Consider the following 16,726-nt stretch of genomic DNA (forward strand, 5'->3'; position numbering starts at 1 on the left):
CAAAACATTTCAAAATGTAGAGGCTTAAAAATAATTATGTATTAGTTCAAAATTCTGTAAGTCAGCATTTGGGTTGGACTTGTTTAAGTGGTTTCTCCACTGGTCTTACGTAGGCTCACTCATGTGGTTGCTGTCTCTTATGTGGTGGACTAGCTGGGGGCTAGCTGGTGCTTGATGGCTCGCTTGCATATCTGGTGGTTGGCTGGGGCAACAGAGTAGCTGGGTCACATGTCTCCAGTGTCCACCAGGCTACTCTGGGCTTTTTCACACGGTAGCTGGGTTCCAAAAACAGCAAGACAGAGGACAACTCCTGGTGAACAAGCATTTGTCAAGCCTCTGCTTATGCCATGCTTGCTACTGTCCTGTTGGCCAAAATAAATCATATGACCAAACCAAGATTCAAAGCATGGAGAAATAGACTCCATCTCTTGATGGTAAAAACTGCAAAATAATGTTGCCATTTTTTCCTTAGTATTGAATTATAATCCTCCTCAGGAAAAACTAAATCCACTTGATTGCAAATAGCATGGAACATAAAAATTGAACTATAAAGACTGAAATTATTACCTGTAATTTTTGACTAAAGTGAAGAGACTCATATAAGATATGAGATAAGGATAGAGAGTGGAATCAGTCAATGGTTATGCATGTTGTACCTACCAAGCTAGGGTAGTATACATAATTTAATAGTAGAGGAAAGGGCTTTGTTCAGTTCACATAAGTCATATTCCCCTCACTCAAGGATATTGTAGTCAGCTGATTTCAGAGATGCAGAAGGCCACACCACAAGGTAGTTTGTGATAACATTATGGGAATGACGCAGCTAAGAAGTATTGAAGTTCCGTGGAATGTGCATTTAAGGGGTAGAAAATCTCCTAGGAGGAGGAAGTAAGGCTTCAGTTCAGTTCAGTCACTCAGTTGTGTCCGACTCTTTGTGACCCCATGGACTGCAGCATGCCAGGCCTCCCCCTCCATCACCAACTCCCAGAGTTTACTCAAACTCATGTGCATTGAATCGGTGATGCCATCCAAATATCTCATCCTCTGTCGTCCCCTTCTCCTTCCACCTTCAATCTTTCCCAGCATCAGGGTCTTTTACAATGAGTCAGTTCTTTGCATCAGGTGGCCAAAGTATTGGAGTTTCAGCTTCAGCATCAGTTCTACCAATGAATATTCAGGACTGATTTCCTTTAGGATGGACTGGTTGGATCTCCTTTCTGTCCAAGGGACAGTTTAAACACCACAGTTTAAAAGTATCAATTCTTTGGTGCTCAGCTTTCTTTATAGTCCAACTCTCGCAACCATATATGACTACTGGAAAAAACATAGCTTTGATTAGATGGACCTTTATTGGCAAAGTAATGTCTCTGCTTTTTAATATGCTGTCTAGGTTGGTCATAACTTTTCTTCTAAGGAACAAGCGTCTTTTAATTTCATGGCTGCAGTCATGCCAAGTGAGGCTTAAACAAAGCTAAAGATATGTTCGAATTTGCAAATAAAACAATAATGCCTTCCAAGGAATAACTGTCAAGAAATGGGTGCTAGCATGGGAATGAATTCTGCATATTAAAACAGTAAGGATCTCTAAAGGGCTGGAAGAGATGATACAGCAACTTGGATTTATAATACATAGTAGGTCAATTGCTTTCCATGCCAAAATTGAATCTAGCACTGAAATTAAGGATTTCAGGTCTCTAAAGGCCAGATTTGTCTTCCTAAAATACTGTTCCCACCCCCATTCCTCTTTTGCTCATTGCAAATCTTTGATGGCTACCCTTGGTACATAAGAATGAGTTTGTACTGCAGAGCTTAGCATTAAACAAACTCTTGCAATATGCCTCAAATCACATTTTCAGTCTTCTCTCTCACTCCTCCTCTATTACATTTTAAATTTTTCTCTGGATCTGTAACCATTAAATATTGTATGAAATCTCTCTTTACCCAGCTTAAAAATTCTTAGGCTTTTTAGATTTTCAAACTTAATGTTGGGTTTTGAATAATAACAATAGTGAATTCTAGGCCCTTACAAGCAGAATTTGAAACGAAATTACAAATGTTCTTTAAGAATAGTAATCACAGGAATCTCTACCATGTAGCTTTTAGTTTAAATTTCAGGTATTTTCCTAAAATATTTCTTTTACTACATAGGTTCTAGCAAAGGATGGTTACCATCAATCAATATTATTTCCCACTGAGTACCCAGCACAGTCAGGAGCTATTTTAAAATCCTATCTATCTCCTATTTGGGTCGTGAAGATCTTTTTTGTACAGTTCTTCTGTGTTTTCTTGCCACCTCTTCTTAATATCTTCTGCTTCTGTTAGGTTCATACCATTTCTGTCCTTTATTGAGCCCATCTTTGCATGAAATGTTCCCTTGGTATGTCTAATTTTCTTGAAGAGATCTCTGCTGCTGCTAAGTCACTTCAGTAGTGTCCGACTCTGTGTGACCCCATAGACAGCAGCCCACCAGGCTCCCCCATCCCTGGGATTCTCCAGGCAAGAACACTGGAGTGGGTTGCCATTTCCTTCTCCAAAAGAGATCTCTAGTCTCTCCCATTCTGTTGTTTTCCTCTATTTCTTTGCATTGATCGCTGAGGAAGGCTTTCTTATCTCTCCTTGCTATTCTTTGGAACTCTGCATTCAGATGCTTATATCTTTCCTTTTCTCCTTTGCTTTTCGCTTCTCTTCTTTTCACAGCTATTTGTAAGGCCTCCCCAGACAGCCATTTTGCTTTTTTGCATTTCTTTTCCATGGGGATGGTCTTGATCCCTGTCTCCTGTACAATGTCACGAACCTCAGTCCATAGTTCATCAGGCACTCTGTCTATCAGATCTAGTCCCTTAAATCTATTTCTCATTTCCACTCTATAATCATAAGGGATTTGATTCAGGTCATACCTGAATGGTCTAGTGGTTTTCCCCACTTTCTTCAATTTAAGTCTGAATTTGGCAATAAGGAGTTCATGATCTGAGCCACAGTCAGCTCCCGGTCTTGTTTCTGCTGCCTGTATAGAGCTTCTCCATCTTTGGCTGCAAAAAATATAATCAATCTGATTTCGGTGTTGACCATCCAGTGATGTCCATGTATAGAGTCTTCTCTTGTGTTGTTGGAAGAGAGTGTTTGCTATGACCAGTGCGTTTTCTTGTCAAAACTCTATTAGCCTTAGCCTTGCTTCATTCCGTATTCCAAGGCCAAATTTGCCTGTTACTCCAAGTGTTTCTTGAGTTCCTACTTTTGCATTCCAGTCCCCTATAATGAAAATGACATCTTTTTTGGGTGTTAGTTCTAAAAGGTCTTGTAGGTCTTCATAGAACCGTTCAACTTCAGCTTCTTCAGCATTACTGGTTGGGGCATAGGCTTGGAATACCATGGTATTAAATGGTTTGCCTTGGAAACGAACAGAGATCATTCTGTTGCTTTTGAGATTGCATCCAAGTACTGCATTTCAGAGTCTTTTGTTGACCATGATGGCTACTCCATTTCTTCTAAGGGATTCCTGCCCACAGTAGTAGATATAATGGTCATCTGAGTTAAATTCACCCATTCTAGTCCATTTTAGTTCGCTGATTCCTAGAATGTCGACGTTCACTCTTGCCATCTCCTGTATGACCACTTCCAATTTGCCTTGATTCATGGACATTCCAGGTTCCTATGCAATACTGCTCTTTACAGCATTGGACCTTGCTTCCATCACCAGTCACATCCACAACTGGGTATTGTTTATGCTTTGGCTCCATCCCTTCATTCTTTCTGGAGTTATTTCTCCACTGATCTCCAGTAGTATATTGGGCACCTACTGACCCGGCGAGTTCCCCTTTCAGTATCCTATCATTTTGCCTTTTCATACTGTTACTCCTTGGAAGGAAAGTTATGACCAACCTAGATAGCATATTGAAAAGCAGAGACATTACTTTGCCAACAAAGGTCCGTCTAGTCAAGGCTATGGTTTTTCCAGTGGTCACGTATGGATGTGAGAGTTGGACTGTGAAGAAAGCTGAGTGCCGAAGAATTGATGCTTTTGAACTGTGATGTTGGAGAAGACTCTTGAGAGTCCCTTGGACTTCAAGGAGATCCAACCAGTCCATCCGAAAGGAGATCAGTCCTGGGTGTTCATTGGAAGGACTGATGCTGAAGCTGAAACTCCAGTACTTTGGCCACCTCATGCGAAGAGTTGACTCATTGGAAAAGACCCTGATGCTGGGAGGGATTGGGGGCAGGAGAAGAAGGGTACGACAGAGGATGAGATGGCTGGATGGCATCACCGACTCGATGGACATGAGTTTGAGTGAACTCCAGGAGCTGGTGATGGACAGGGAGGCCTGGCGTGCTGTGATCCATGGGGTCGAAAAGAGTTGGACATGACTGAGCAACTGAACTGAACTGAACTGATCTCCTATTTGGCCTGGACTATCTAAACCTTTTATTGCATTTTTTTTTTTTTTAAGAAGAAGTGTATCTTTCACTGTTCCAGAGATATACCCCATGAACCAAATATGAGTTTTGTGTACTTACCTTAGTATTTAGGCTGTGAGTGGCAGGACATATCTCCTTCACTATATACTTTCTAAACCAAGCAGTAAAGCAAAAGGAATTTTTTTTAATGTTCAGATTTGTGAGATATTTCAAGATGGACAATGTTCAATTTTAAAAAATAACAAAATCATCTTTACCCATGATGGAAAGCAAAGTTTGATAAAGCAGTTTCTCAAACTGTCTAGGAATTTGGTAGTGAAATTTTTTGGTGTAAAATCATTAAAATAATGTAATTTATTTTTGATGACTTCTCAAAATTCTTGAAAGGGATAGCTTTAATGTAATTTTAGATTCCCTCACTATTTTTGACCAAAACACATCAGCACAAATCAAGAACCATCTTCTGGATTTCCCTGATGGTACAGTGGATAAGAATCTGCCTGCTAATGCAGGGGACACAGATTCAAATCTTGATCCAGAAAGATCCCACGTGCCATGGAGCAGCTAAGCCTGTGCATCGCAACTATTGAGCCTGGGCTCTGGAGCCCAAGAGACACAGCTAGTGACGCCCAAGTGCTGCAACTATTGAAGCCCACAAGCCTAGAGCCTGTACTCCACAACAAGAGAAGCCACACAGTGAGAAGCCCCCACCTACTGCAACTAGTCCGAACAAAGCAACAAAGCCCAGGATAGCCAGAAATTAATTTTTTTTTTTTTTTTTAAGAACGATTTTCGGCCCAGGACGGGGCGGGGCCTCCTGAAAGGTCCTGCTCCTGTCTTCTTGAGAAGACTAAGGCTTAAAGGAGATTCTGGGTTTCTCTGGTAAGGTAGGACATCTGTCCCTATTAGGTATAATACTGCCTGCCGCACCCCGAGGATTCCCTCTGTGTAAAAGGCAGATGGTCTAGCCCAACGGCGGAGATTGCCGCGGGCTTCCCGCAGAGAAGCCTGTGGCGGGAAGGGCAGATGGCGCACGCACGCGCAGAGGCTCAGCTTGGGGGTGCGAGCCGCTGAGCTGCGTCTGAGATCATTGCTAGGGAAGAACTCGGGGTACCATAAGGAACACAACGTATGTGATGATGGCTCAGATCTTAAGACCTCATCTGAGAAGTGCTTCAGTGATTCCTAATCGAATGAAAATGGGTCCATATCTTGGTGTCATAAGAACTAGAATGATGTCAACTCATAAATCCAAAAGGAATATAAGAGAATATTATGGGCTGCTGAATCTGGATGAAGGCTGTTCTGCCGATGATGTCAGGGAATCTTTTCGTAAGCTTACCAAACAATACCATCCAGACGGTGGCTCTAGTACTGCTGATTCTACAACGATTATAAGGATTGAATAAGCTTACAGGAAGGTACTTTCCCACGTGATAGAACAGACAAATCCCAGACAGAGTAAAGTTGAAGACATAGAAGAAGAAGAAGAACAATTCAAATATAAAACACCCCAACACCGGCCTTACTTAGGTTTTGAGGGTATTTGTTTGGGGACTCCGAGTCAACGAGAGAAGCAGTACAGGCAGTTTAGAGCAGACCGTGCAACTGAACAAGTGATGGAATACCAAAAGCAGAAACTACAAAGCCAGTATTTCACTGATAGTGTCACTGTTAAAGATGTAAGACACAGTAAGGAACAAAGATAACTCAGGCAATAGAGCGTTTGGTGGAGGATCTCATTCAGGAATCAATGGCAAAAGGAGACTTTGACAATCTCAGCGGGAAAGGAGAACCTCTGAAAAAATTTTCTGGCTGTTCATATATTGATCCTATGACTCACAACCTGAACAGAATATTGATAGATAATGGATACCAACCAGAATGGATCCTAATGCAAAAGGAAATAAAGGATACCACTGATCAACTCAGAGAGGCAGTTTTAGTGTCGAGGAAAAAAACTTGGGAATCCAATGACATCAGCGGAACAGAAACAGTGGGACCAAGTTTGTGAGCAGTTTCAAGAAAACATTAAAAAGCTAAATAAGCGAATTAATGATTTTAATTTAATTGTTCCCCTCCTGACTAGGCAGAAGGTCCATTTTGATGCACAGAAAGAAATTGCCAGAACCCAGGAAATAAACACAACCCGTATAAAAAACAAAAGAAATCACAGATAAAAACCCAAAAAACACTGATCCGGGAGAAGGAGAGAAAACACCTGGAGTTAAGACAGTTTTCTTTAACTGGATGAATGTGTGGAAATGTATTAAAATATAACCATCCCAATGTTCACAGTACTGCCCCAAATAATTTTGAGTAATATTAACACCACACATAGAGGCTGAGGTTTCTTTCCTTAACACAAGAGTTTGAGAACTGTGCATCTCTGTGCTTTTCACAAAACAACCCACATCTCCAGTGATGTGTGAGTGAGTAAGAGAACTGTAAGAAACTGAGTCTGAGAAATATTCAACCAGCTTTGTTCTGAGGACATAGCAAGACAAGAGGAAACAATTTAATATTGACACTTGAGTTTATTAAAGCACAAAACTAGTCTAAGACTTTTGGGACCTTCTCTATATGGTTGGAAATGTTAGGACAGGAAATTAGTGTAATGGAGTTCCGGCAGTCTTCTTTTCTTTTTTTTTTTAATAAGGGCCTTCTCTGTGGATACTGAATAAAGAAACCACCAAACATCTAGGTTGTACTTTGCCCTGTTTAACTTCATGAGCCAATGGCAGCAAAGATCCATCAGCCAAACTAACTAATTTAGCTATTCTAGAAATAGACTCCAATGTCCACTTTAAAGAGTTTATTTTCTGACCTCTCAGAGGTGGGTTCAATGGAAACAAAGTTTCACTTATGGCTTCATCTCTAATCAGAGTCAAAATGTTGGTTTTACATAAACCTATCTGAAGCCTCTTGAAGAATTTTCCACAGTTTATTGTGATCCACACAGTCAAAGCCTTTGGCATAGTCAATAAAGCAGAAATAGATATTTTTCTGGAACTCTCTTGCTTTTTCTATGATCCAGCAGATGTTGGCAATTTGATCTCTGGTTCCTCTGCCTTTTCTAAAACCAGCTTGAACATCAGGAAGTACACGGTTCACATATTGCTGAAGCCTGGCTTGGAGAATTTTGAGCATTACTTTACTAGTGTGTGAGATGAGTGCAATTGTGCGGTAGTTTGAGCATTCTTTGGCATTGCCTTTCTTTGGGATTGGAATGAAAACTGACCTTTTCCAGTCGTGTGGCCACTGCTGACTTTTGCAAATTTGCTGGCATATTGAGTGCAGCACTTTCACAGCATCATCTTTCAGGATTTGGAATAGCTCAACTGGAATTCCATCACCTCCACTAGCTTTGTTCGTAGTGATGCTTTCTAAGGCCCACTTGACTTCACATTCCAGGATGTCTGGCTCTAGGTCAGTGATCACACCATCGTGATTATCTGGGTCGTGAAGATCTTTTTTGTACAGTTCTGTGTATTCTTGCCATCTCTTCTTAATATCTTCTGCTTCTGTTAGGTCCATACCATTTCTGTCCTTTATAGAGCTCATCTTTGCATGAAATGTTCCTTTGGTATCTCTGACTTTCTTGAAGAGATCCCTAGTCTTTCCCATTCTGTTGTTTTCCTCTATTTCTTTGCATTGATCGCTGAAGAAGGCTTTCTTATCTCTTCTTGCTATTCTTTGGAACTCTGCATTCAGATGTTTATATCTTTCCTTTTCTCCTTTGCTTTTCGCTTCTCTTCTTTTCACAGCTATTTGTAAGGCCTCCCCAGACAGCCATTTTGCTTTTTTGCATTTCTTTTCTCCGGAATTCTTCAAGAGATGGGAATACCATACCACCTGATCTGCCTCTTGAGAAATTTGTATGCAGGTCAAGAAGCAACAGTTAGAACTGGACATGGAACAACAGACTGGTTCCAAATAGGAAAAGGAGTTCATCAAGGCTGTATATTGTCACCCTGTTTATTTAACTTATATGCAGAGTACATCATGAGAAACGCTGGACTGGAAGAAACACAAGATGGAATCAAGATTGCCGGGAGAAATATCAATAATCTCAGATATGCAGATGACACCACCCTTATGGCAGAAAATGAAGAGGAACTCAAAAGCCTCTTGATGAAAGTGAAAGTGGAGAGTGAAAAAGTTGGCTTAAAGCTCAACATTCAGAAAACGAAGATCATGGCATCTGGTCCCATCACTTCATGGGAAATAGATGGGGAAACAGTGGAAACAGTGTCAGACTTTATTTTTCTGGGTTCCAAAATCACTACAGATGGTGACTGCAGCCATGAAATTAAAAGATGCTTACTTCTTGGAAGGAAAGTTATGACCAACCTCGACAGCATGTTAAAAAGCAGAGACTTTGCCAACAAAGGTCTATCTAGTGAAGGCTATGGTTTTTCCTGTGGTCATGTATGGATGTGAGAGTTGGACTGTGAAGAAAGCTGAGCGCCGAAGAATTGATGCTTTTGAATTGTGGTGTTGGAGAAGACTGTTGAGAGTCCCTTGGACTGCAAGGAGATCCAACCAGTCCATTCTGAAGGAGATCAACCCTGGGATTTCTTTGGAGGGAATGATGTTAAAGCTGAAACTCTAGTACTTTGGCCACCTCATGTGAAGAGTTGACTCATTGGAAAAGACTCTGATGCTGGGAGGGATTGGGGTCAGGAGGAGAAGGGGACGACAGAGGATGAGATGGCTGGATGGCATCACTGACTCAATGGACGTGAGTCTCAATGAACTCCAGGAGTTGGTGATGGACAGGGAGGCCTGGCGTGCTGCGATTCATGGGGTCGCAAATAGTGGGACACAACTGAGCGACTGATCTGATCTGATCTGATCTGAAGCCTCTCTCTCTTATGTATCACACTTCTCAGAGGCTTTTTCAATGAGAGGAATATATCAGTTTATAGTCTTAGGGATCCAATTTCCTGTCTTAGAAACCCTTTAATAAGCAACTACAAGATGTCAGAATTTTATGCTAACTTGCACCTTTGGCAAATGAGAAGAGATTGACATCCATGAGACTGTGTCCCATCCACTCTCAGAATGATGTGACTTTTTAAGGTCTGTATAATTGCCTTATTCACAGAATTGGGCAACTAGAAGGATATGGAGAGTTGTCAAAAGGAGCTGGTCTGTTTCCTTATTTATTCAGAGTGCTGTACTATGGAAGTGCCTCAGAAGCATGTCACTCTGATTTTGGAAGAACAAGTTATTTTGTAAAGTGTGTGATAGATAAGTAAAATTACATCTTCAGAAGGAAATTTCAGACCTTTCTGCTTAGATGATGGGGCATTAATGGGTATAATATGTGATTATTTTGTTGAATGAGTTATCACTAGCTTCTGCAGTGATCTATTACTCTATATACAATTGTGACCACTGTGAAATAAGAGCTTTATAATAAAAACTATTGCTCCAAAACATTAAAAAAATAATAATAAAATAAAAAATAAAAGAACCATTTTCTAAGAATCAAAAGCCCCAAACCTTCACATGTGCCTACAGTATGCGTTTATCTCCTCTCAGAAATCAACTGACTACAATGTCTTGAGTGAAGGAACTATGACTTTGTCATGAATTAAACACAACCCTGACCAGATAGTGTAGAGTTACATACTCCAAGGAATACAATCCAATTACTGTCCTTTTAACATAAAAATCCCTGTCATTTCTGCGAATTTTATTCTAAACTTCCCTGGAAATTGAATTCACTGCATCTAAAAAGAAAATCAGTTTGATGACCCAGCCCTTTGGAAAAGTTCAGCTATATCCAGTATCATGTTTTGGAACCAATATAAAAGAAGCTGAAAAGGCCATTAGTATGGGTTTCTATCAGCTGGCAAACTGAATCTCCAAAGTGCACAGTGTTTAACAGGAAGCTTAAAATCATTACACCAAAAATGTCACCCAAGGGAGCTTCAGTTCATGTAACTGGTTCTGAAACAATATTCTTTTTTGCTTAAATGCCATTCTGTTTAATCATTCTTTTCTCCACTGATCAGTTTAACCATCATTTACCTTTTTGCTGTAAACCTTTGATATTAATGGCAAAAAGGGCTCCCGGTTCTGAGTTCCATTTAAGCCAAATCTTGAACAAATATTTCAGTGTAATATTTGTTCTTCTTCTTTGATATGATAGGCTATGTATGGTAACATAATTGTTTGCTGTTTTTGTTTGTTTGTTTGAGGTGGGAAGAGAAGGAGACTTCTAGAAGATGGTAAACAAAGCCTTAATAGTTTTTTATATTAAGCCATGACTATAGTATTCAAGACTTGTCATTTGCTCCAGAGTGTATATGTATTTTTCTCACAGTCTGGTCATGTCTTTACAAGTTACAGTGACTCGTTCTGTGCTTAAAAGGGATTTTATGTGTTTTTTAAAAATAAATATTTGCAAGATTTTAAAAAATTGATTAATTAATTTATTTTTGGCTGCACTGGGTCGTCACTGCTGTGTGCGGACTTTCTCCAGTTGCAGTGAGCTGGGGCTACTCTGTTTTCAGTGCACTAACATGACTTAGCGACAAAACCACCACCCGCCACCCAAAACAAAGACTATAGACAGGTGATTTTAAGGAACCAGACAATAATTCTAAACATCTCTGTCACTAACCACATTCTAAACAAACTCAGGGGAAAGAGGCCCATATTTCGGCATAGCCTGTGGAAAATACAGAATACAAGGATAAAGGGGAGGGGAAAACACATTTCCCAAGTGCCCAAAGAAAAGAATAATAGAAATCAAGCTGACTTTAGATCTGTTCTCTATACTGAACCTGTCACATTAGAATACTAGGGAGTTGTGTTTTTTTTAAATTCAGATACATTCATGCCTATTTGTGTTGGGAATCTGAAACATTAAAAACTTCTTCTGATTTATCAAAAAAAAAAGGTACTAAACATCTCTGAATGTAAGGTATGAGCATTCATTTGCAGAAAATTAAGACAAATATTTTATTTTGAACAACAAAGTTGTGTAAATAATGAAGAGTGTGTCAATTATTTCTTCTCCTCATATCCTCAGCCCAAGGAAAAAGAGGGGTGGAAGGTAGAAATGTATTTGGATGCTTGTGTTAATTATCATTATTCTTTTTTTTTGAATTTTAGGAGTTTTATTGATCATTCTTATTACAACTGAATTTCAATTTACCTAATTTATACCTCTAGAGGAAAGTAAATTTTATTTATTATTTAAAATTTTAGGAATTTTTTAGCTCTTTTCTTTTTTCTTAATTTATTTTTTGATTGAAGGATAATTGCTTTACAGAATTTTGTTGTTTTCTGTCAAACCTCAACATGAATCAGCCATAGGTATATATATGCTGCTGCTGCTGCTGAGTCGCTTCAGTCGTGTCCGACTCTGTGCGACCCCATAGACGGAAGCCCACCAGGCTCCCCTGTCCCTGGGATTCTCCAGGCAAGAACACTGGAGTGGGTTGCCATTTCCTGCTCCAATGCATGAAAGTGAAAAGTGAAAGTGAAGTTGCTCAGTCGTGTCCGACTCAGCAAACCCTTGGACTGCAGCCTACCAGGCTCCTCCAGCCATGGGATTTTCCAGGCAAGAGTACTGGAGTGGGTTGCCATTACCTTTTCCCCTCCCTTTTGAACATCCCTCCCATCTCCCTCCCCATCTCACCCCTCTAGGCTGATACATACCCCGGGGTTTTGAGTTTCCTGAGCCATACAGCAAATTCCCATTGCCTATCTATTTTATATATGGTAATGTAAGTTTCCATGTTACTCTCTCCATACATTTCACCCTCTCCTCCCCTCTCCCCATGTCCATAAGTCTATTCTCTATGGATGTTTCTCCATTGCTGCCCTGTAAATAGATTCTTCAGTATCATCTTTCTGGATTCCATATATATGTGTTAGAATACAGTATTTATCTTTCTCATTCTGACTTACTTCACTCTGTATAATAGGCTCTAGGTTCATCAACTTCATTAGAACTGACTCAAATGCATTCCTTTTTATGACTGTAATATTCCATTGTGTATATGTACCACAACTTCTTTATCCATTCATCTGTTGATGGACATCTAGGTTGCTTCCATGTTTTAGCTATTGTAAACTGTGCTGCAATGAAAAATGGGATACATGACTCTTTTTCAATTTTGGTTTCTTCAGGGTACATGCCTAGGAATGGGATTGCTGGGTCATATGGTGGTTTTATTCCTAGTTTTTTAAGGAATCTCCATACCTTCTTCCATAGCTGCTGTATCAATTTACATTCCCACCAAGAGTGTAAGAGTGTTCCCTTTTCTCCACACCCTCTTCAGCATTTATTGTTTGTAGACTTTTTGATGAGGGCTATTTTGACTGGTGTGAGGTGATATCTCATTGTAGTTTTGATTTGCAGTTCTCTAATAATGAGCGATGTTGAACATCTTTACATGTGTTTCTTAGCTATCTGTATGTCTTCTTTGGAGAAATGTGTGTTTGGGTCTTTTTCCCACTTTTTGATTGGATTGTTTGTTTTTCTGGCATTGAGTTGTATGAGCTGCTTATATATTTTGGAAATTAATCCTTTGTCAGTTGTTTCATTTGCTATTATTTTCTCCCATTCCAAGAGTTGTCTTTTCACCTTGCTTATAATTTCCTTTTCTGTGCAAAAGCTTTTAAGTTTAATCAGGTCCCACTTGTTTACTTTTGTTTTTATTTCCATTACTCTAGGAGGTGGGTCACAGAGAATCTTGCTTTGATTTATGTCATCGAGTGTTCTGCCTATGTTTTCCTCTAAGAGTTTTATAGTTTCTGGTCTTACATTTAGATCTTTAATCCATTTTGAGGTTATCTTTGTGTATGGTGTTAGGAAGTGTTCTAATTTCATTCTTTTACATGTCACAGTCTGGTTTTTCCCAGCACCATTTATTGAAGAGGCTGTCTTTGCCCCATTGTATATTCTTGCTTTCCTTGTCAAAAATAAGTTACCCATAGGTTCATGGGTTTATTTCTGGGCTTTCTATCTTATTCCATTGATCTATACTTCTGTTTTTGTGCCAGTACCAGACTGTCTTGATGACTGTAGCTTTGTAGTATAATCTGTAGTGTAAGTCAGGAAGTTTGATTCCTTCAGCTCCATTCTTCTTTCTCAAGACTGTTTTGGCTATTTGGGGTCTTTTGTGTTTCCATATGAATTGTGAAATTTTTTGTTCTCGTTCTGTGAAAAATGCCATTGGTAATTTGATAGGGATCACATTGAATCTGTAGATTTCATTTGGTAGTATGGTCATTTTCACAATATTGATTCTCCCTACCCAGGCACATGGAATATCTCTCCATCTGTTTATGTTGTCTTCAATTTCTTTCATTAGTGTCTTATAATTTTCTGCGTACAGTTCTTTTTTCTCCTTAGGTAAGTTTATTCCTAGATATTTAATTATTTTTGTTGCAATGGTGAATGGGATTGATTCCTTAATTTTTATTTCTGAATTTTCATTGTTAGTATATAGAAACACAAGTGATTTCTGTGTATTGATTTTGTATCCTATAACTTTGCTAAATTCACTGATTAGCTCTAGTAATTTTCTGATACTATCTTCAAGGTTTTCTATATATAGTATCATGTCATCTGCAAACAATGAGAGCTTACTTCTTCTTTTACAATCTGGATTCCTTTTATTTCTTTTTCTTCTCTGATTACTGTAGCTAGGACTTCCAGAACTATGTCAAAAATAGTGGTAAAAGTGGACACTCTTGTCTTGTTCCTAATCTTAGGGGGAATGCTTTCAGTTTTTCACCATTGAGAATAATGTTTGTTGTAAGCTTATCATATATGGCCCTTACTATGTTGAAGTAGGTTCCTTCTATGCCCATTTTTTGAAGAGTTTTAATCATAAATGGGTGCTGAATTTTGTCAAAGGCTTTTTCTGTATCTATTGAGATTATCATATGGTTTTTATCTTTCAATTTGTTAATATGGTGTATCACATTGATTGATTTGCATATATTAATAGAATACTTGCATCCCTGGAATAAACCCAACTTGATCATGATGTATGACTTTTTTAATGTGTTGCTGAATTCTGTTTCCTAAAATTTTGTTGAAGATCTTTGCATCTATGTTCATCATAGTTTTCTTTTTTTGTATTGTCTTTGTCTGGTTTTGGTATCAAGGTAATGGTGGCTTCATAGAATGAGTTTGGAAGTTTTCCTTCCTCTGCAATTTTTCAATTTTAGAAGGATAGGCATTAGCTCTTCTCTAAATGTTTGATAGAATTCTCCTGTGAAGTCATCTGGCCCTGGGCTTTTGATTTTTGGGAGATTTTGGCCACAGCTTCAATTTCAGTGCTTGTAATTGGGTTGCAAAAAAGCAAAATGGCTGTCTGAGGAGGCTTTAGAAATAGCTGTGAAAAGAAGAGAAGAGAAAAGCAAAGGAGAAAAGGAAAGATATAAACATCTGAATGCAGAGTTCCAAAGAATAGCAAGAAGAGATAAAAAAGCCTTCCTCAGTGACCAATGCAAAGAAATAGAGGAAAACAACAGAATGGGAAAGACTAGAGATCTCTTCAAGAAAATTAGAGATACCAAGGGAACATTTCATGCAAAGATGGGCTCAATAAAGGACAGAAATGGTATGGACCTAACAGAAGCAGAAGATATTAAGAGGTGGCAAGAATACACAGAAGAACTGTACAAAAGAGATCTTCATGACCAAGATAATCACAATGGTGTGATCACTCACCTAGAGGCAGACATCCTGGAATGTGAAGTCAAGTGGGCATTAGAAAGCATCCCTATGAACAAAGCTAGTGGAGGTGATGGAATTCCAGTTGAGCTATTTCAAATCCTAAAAGATGATGCTATGAAAGTGCTGCACTCAATATGCCAGCAAATTTGGAAAACTCAGCAGTGGCCACACGACTGGAAAAGGTCAGTTTTCATTCCAATCCCAAAGAAAGGCAAAGCCAAAGAATGCTCAAACTACCGCACAATTGCACTCATCTCACACGCTAGTAAAGTAATGCTCAAAATTCTCCAAGCCAGGCTTCAGCAATATGTGAACCATGAACTTCCAGATGTTCAAGCTGGTTTTAGAAAAGGCAGAGGAACCAGAGATCAAATTGCAAACATCCGCTGGATCATGGAAAAAGCAAGAGAGTTCCAGAAAAGTATCTATTTCTGCTTTATTGACTATGCCAAAGCCTTTGACTGTGTGGATCACAATAAACTGTGGAAAATTCTGAAAGAAATGGGAATATCAGACCACCTGACCTGCCTCTTGAGAAACCTATATGCAGGTCAGGAAGCAACAGTTAGAACTGGACATGGAACAACAGACTGGTTCCGAATAGGAACCAGGAGTATGTCAAGGCTGTATATTGTCACCCTGCTTATTTAACTTATATGCAGAATACATCATGAGAAACGCTGGGCTGGATGAAGCACAAGCTGGAATCAAGATTGCCAGGAGAAATATAAATAACCTCAGATATGCAGATGACACCACCCTTATGGCAGAAAGTGAGGAGGAACTAAAAAGCCTCTTGATGAAAGTGAAAGTGGAGAGTGAAAAAGTTGGCTTAAAGCTCAACATTCAGAAAACAAAGATCATGGCATCTGGTCCCATCATTTCATGGGAAATAGACGAGGAAACAGTGTCAGACTTTATTTTGGGGGGCTCCAAAATCACTGCAGATGGTGATTGCAGCCATGAAATTAAAAGACACTTACTCCTTGGAAGAAAAGTTATGACCAACCTAGACAGCATATTCAAAAGCAGAGACATTACTTTGTCAACAAAGGTCCGTCTAGTCAAGGCTATGGTTTTTCCAATAGTCACGTATGGATGTGAAAGTTGGACTATAAAGAAACCTGAGCGCCAAAGAATTGATGCTTTTGAACTGTGATATTGGAGAAGACTCTTGAGAGTCCCTTGACCTGCAAGGAGATCCAACCAGTCCATTCTAAAGGAAATCAGTCCTGGGTGTTCATTGAAAGGACTGATGTTGAAGCTGAAACTCCAATATTTTGGCCATCTGATGCAAAGAACTGACTCATTTGAAAATACCCTGATGCTGGGAGGGACTGGGGCGGGAGGAGAAGGGGAGACAGAGGATGAGATGGTTGGATGGCATTACTGACTCAATGGACATGAGTTTGAGCAAGCTCCGGGAGTTGGTGATGGACAGGGAGTCCTGGCATGCTGCGGTTCATGGGGTCGCAGGGAGTCGGACATGACTGAGCAACTGAACTGAACTGAACTGATTGGTCAGGTACTCCTGTCCACTCTCGGCTGGTGTTCTGCATGCACTTCTGTGTCTGAAGGTGTATTCCTGATGTATCC

The 16,726-nt window shown here is 39.5% G+C and overlaps 1 pseudogene; it reads left to right on the plus strand.

Annotated features, from left to right (window-relative positions):
• LOC113893546 overlaps positions 1-6,693 on the plus strand; it is a 31,093-nt pseudogene extending 24,400 nt beyond the window's left edge.
• Positions 6,694-16,726: the final 10,033 nt, after the last annotated feature.

This window comes from Bos indicus x Bos taurus, chromosome 5 (assembly GCF_003369695.1).
Source record: "Bos indicus x Bos taurus breed Angus x Brahman F1 hybrid chromosome 5, Bos_hybrid_MaternalHap_v2.0, whole genome shotgun sequence".
Taxonomy (NCBI): domain Eukaryota; kingdom Metazoa; phylum Chordata; class Mammalia; order Artiodactyla; family Bovidae; genus Bos; species Bos indicus x Bos taurus.